Genomic DNA, 4,593 nt, shown 5'->3' with positions numbered 1-4,593 from the left:
ACAAACTACACAACAAATCACATAGAGCAGCTTCCAAATATAACATAGAAGCTGCAGCTGCGTACCAACTGAATATTGAAGGAGATCTCTCCTTTACTGTTTATTGTTGGCACAACAATCCAAAACATCAGATGTACAAAGTTGGACGTTGGTTTTACTAAGGTTTTTAAACTTTAAGCACCATTAATGCAATCCAGTATGTGTATCTCTCTTTCAATAATCAAAAACAATAAAAGAGCCAATGTGCATATATTATTTCACCAACAGAAATAAGGTCTTGCACTTTACAACTATTTTCGATGCATCAAGATTCAAAAATGAAAGTAAACTACAGGGCTAATATAACCATTCCATACACTAAGAATAGACCACAAAAGACATAGAAGCGCACACAAGCACAGCGAGGGAAACTGCTTACATTCAAATCATCACAACAAGCTCTTGAGATTTCTTATTGCCACCGTAAGTTTTTGAAGTGGCAGATCCGCCCAACGGAAGTGGACGGTAGGTCTCGGCCCCAGAGCCAAGCAGCCTGCCTCGCTGGCTAGCGCTATTGTCGCTCTTGTCATCCCATCAATGAAGACGACGACACTCACAGTAGTCCAGTAATTGTAAAAGCAAGTGGTTTCTTTATGAAGAATATCAGCATGGTGCAGAGATTTGATTTTATGACATGAGGCATGAGCAAATAACATTTTTTTCTTTCGCAGATGGACAGCTATATGAATGACAAACATGCTAAAATCATTTTCTCAAAGCATGCAAGCCAGTAATATAGGTAGCAAACCATCAGATGCTGGACACATAATGTAATTTACTTAGCAGAAAAATGGTTCTGTTGTACAAAAAACAATGTCACAAAAAATCTCCCAAAAAAGCTACTTTAGCTTATTTTCACATGGCCTATTTACATTTCTAATAACTAAGACAATGCGGGAGTGAGTAAGAAAATAGGAGAATAAAGCTATAACCAGATTGAACAACAAAGCTCTACAACTTGCATATACACCAACGGAAGGTAGTAAAAAAATGAGGGCACTCAGCAAGCACAATTCAAAATTAGAAGTGCACCAGGTACATGAACAATAGTTATAATGGGCCAGTGGCAAGAAATTGCTAACACAACAGAACAGTCGAGATAGGCACGCATCTCAATCACATAGGAAATCAAGAGAAAATATTAAGCAAAGGTAATGTAGAAACAAATAAGCATGATCCAAGCAAAGTTGAGTGACGCTGGCCCTGGAAGTGAAGAAACAATGATTTTCCTGGAGAAGATATCTTGATTCAGTCAAGATTTATAAAAAGAATTATATAACATCTGTAGCTAACATGCATTGTTACAACAGTACACATCTACAATGACCAAAAGGGTTTATTTTTGTATGGAAACAATCAATAAGGCGAGTTTAGTGAACCAACAGAATGCAACTCACTCATAATTATTTAAAAAAAAAGAATAACAAAATGTGATCCTCCTTTGGTTAGTGTTTACACAATACACAGAGCTATGAATTAGAAAACTGAAGATTATTAAGTAAAACAAGAACTCGTCGTAACTGTTCTTTCCAAATCCCTCCCAAGCACATATTCTCCATAGTTCATTGAATGTAGATAGAATTCATTGTTAGTTTCTACTATCACTTGTAACAAAATATAATATGGCAGACATTGAACAATTTTACCATCAAATTTTTTATTGTGTTCATTTGTGTTTGCTACGATCATATTTGATTTTAATCTTCTACATTGAAGATTAAAGATGCCAAAGGCTGATACCATGCTAGTCTTAAAGAAAAGACAATTCAGTCATAAACGCAACATAGGTTACAGGGGGCATCTCGAGAAATGATTTCAGGAAAATTCTATTTTTGGAGAGATATTATTTTCCTTTTAGTTACGTTCTTATAATATCTTATTGGAGTATATGGGTATCCATGAACTTGCTCAGGGGTACAGAACATGTGCTGAATGGTCCAATGAGAGTCTTGTAGAAGCTTTCAAAAGTATGAATGTTTAAGAAAAGCCGCCAATTGAAAATGGAGATCCAGCTCACAAGGTTTTATACTTATAAATTGATTTACATGTTGATTCTTCCAATTGTCAAGAGCATCACACTCTAAAATAGAGAGAACATATTGGCACGCCCAAGGATTCAAATCATGTTTGGTACAAATGCCTTAGGATGCTTATTCCCCAGTTACCATTATAGTCGGTAAATATAATTGTCGTGGTCAAGTTTTCAATTGTTCTCTTTGCAAGTCCAAACTTGCAGCAACACATAACAGCAAAAAGAGCTTGTGAGAGTTAAAAACAGTCTGGAATTAAATGTAGAATCTTATGTTAGATTCACCGAGAAGTAATCTCACACACATGCCTACTATTTTGTTAGCAAAGCAAAACATATTCTAAGAAACCAAGAACAATAGAGAAGCCCTTGGCTAGATCAACTGACCATCAGGTAAAGAAAATGTGAAGGAAGATACCTGAAGAACATGGCTTGAACTGAACAATGAGCAAATCTTGAGTAGGAGAACAAAGAAGCTGCTACCTTCTAGATCTGACAATGTGTGAAATGAAAGAAGAGGAACTTGTAAGAGCATAAGCATGCCAGCACACAGTTTACAGACAAGGAAAAGATTAGTCCATTTACCCAAGGTTAAAGCCCAAAACGGATTAGAAAAGCAGCCAAGATTAATGGAACATCTAAAATTTATGCACCAAGCCACCAAGCTAGACATGAGTAGCCACCTGATATCAGCCTCCAAAGCGACCTGATATGAGCCTCCAATAAAATTGGAAGAAAAGCAGTGGTGTAAACATATAAATGTAAGAGAAACAAAACATTATAACTTATTATGGCATGGGAACTATTTGTAGAATGTTTATCATGTGAATCAAACAACTCTGGAATACAACTATTTGATATGTACTTCAACTGTGCTTGATGTATACTCTGTAAAGCAATGTAAATGCTCTTGATAATGAGAAATACCTAGAAACATTAGGAGAATAAAAAGCCCCATGTGTAAGCAAATCTTGAATCTGTAAATTCATGCCTGAGACAATGAACTGAACATTAGCTCTGTACATTCACCAAGATAAAGATAACAATGTTCTATGAAAATAAATTGCATAACTGGCATCACACTTTTCTTGGTGGGTCAATTATAGAACCTGAACACTCACCTAAGCTCAACTGCTGCTCAACCCCCTCTGCTCCAACCCTAGAACATTCATTCCTGCCAAACAAAAACAATAGTGGTAGTGCTGCAAAAATGTATAATCCAGCGCCAGATAGTGATGCCTCCGTCAATCAAATTCCTAGGAATTTTCTCTAGAAATAGACCAAGTTAATCATGCTGTTCTACAAAATGACCTACATCACTATTGCCGAGCATCCACACTTGAACTAAAAACATACGCACCCACACCCACACCCACACACACCCGCACCCGCACCCATGCACACACGCACACACGCATCAAGCAGGGCAGGAGGACAAGGGACAGCAGGGACTCAGAGGAAGTTAATTTGCCTGGAACGCACACACGCATGCACGCACACACACACACACACGCATCAAGCAGGGCAGGAGGACCAGGGAGAGCAGGGACTCGGAGGAAGTTAATTTGCCTGGATGAGATTCCTGAAGGCAACGGTGGAGCTGACTCGCGGCGGCGATGACGGAGGTAACTCGAGGCGGCGGCTAGCGAATCCATGCGGCAGCGGCAACGAGGCCGTGCGGGCGCCCTCGATCCAATCCGTTTCCCTGCTCTTGTCAATCGAGCGAATAGGGTTAGGAGTGGGCTTCTGCTAGGCTCAGGCTGAGCTCCATCCCTACGTATCCCGACGTGTCGATGGCATCCCTGACGACGCATCTAGGGCGGCGGCATTGGAGAGGAGATGAGGTGGAGGGGGCGTGGGCTCGAGGGCAATGACGTGGGAGAGGAGGGAGTAGGTAGGAGACGAGGCGGAGGGGGCACAGACTTGACGAAGGGTTGGCGGAACCCTTGAACGTTTGGAGGATGGGCGCGGATGGGATTGGTGAATCCCAATGGCGACGAGACGTGCACGCAGCCAGTGCCACCGACGAATGGGACGGGAGCAGCGCTGGCCCACCCATCATCGCTATAGAATAGGCGTGGGTGCATATGCGGGTATATACGCATCGGCCTATCCTTGCGCAACTGCTCCCCGTAACGCATGACGCGGGCAGCACGCGAGGAGCGGGCCCCCGGCACATTTGACCCGGGACACGACGCGACGCAGGAGGCAACGCGCACACGAAAAAGCCATAGCCATCGGACCGACGTGTGGGACCAAAGAAAAGGCAGGCCTACTTGCAGATGCACCAACAGGCGAATCCAGAGGGGCGAGCGAACCAGAAATTGGGCAGGAGAGGCCGCTCGCACACCCAAAAAACTTTGACCCAGCCAATCCACTTTTACCCGAGCCCACAGGTCATCCCCATCGACGTTTCACCGCACGGTCAAAAAGGCAACACATATTTTCCATCCAGATCCAACGACCAGCAGCGAAAAAAAGACCGGGTCAACACCGATCGAACGACCAACGAAGGATGCCATCGG

At 42.3% G+C, this 4,593-nt stretch overlaps 1 long non-coding RNA gene across 1 annotated transcript; it reads right to left on the bottom strand.

Annotated features, from left to right (window-relative positions):
• Positions 1 to 223: 223 nt before the first annotated feature.
• Positions 224 to 4,117, bottom strand: LOC123136087 (uncharacterized). The gene is made up of 5 exons (XR_006466559.1): positions 3,190 to 4,117; positions 2,996 to 3,059; positions 2,654 to 2,774; positions 2,487 to 2,560; positions 224 to 1,268 (listed from the first exon to the last, which is right to left on the bottom strand). It is a non-coding gene; the product is annotated as an uncharacterized lncRNA (long non-coding RNA).
• Between the last annotated feature and the right edge of the window lie 476 nt (positions 4,118 to 4,593).

Source organism: Triticum aestivum, chromosome 6B (assembly GCF_018294505.1).
Source record: "Triticum aestivum cultivar Chinese Spring chromosome 6B, IWGSC CS RefSeq v2.1, whole genome shotgun sequence".
NCBI classification, from domain to species: Eukaryota; Viridiplantae; Streptophyta; class Magnoliopsida; order Poales; family Poaceae; genus Triticum; species Triticum aestivum.
This window is presented reverse-complemented; position numbering and strand designations above follow the sequence as displayed.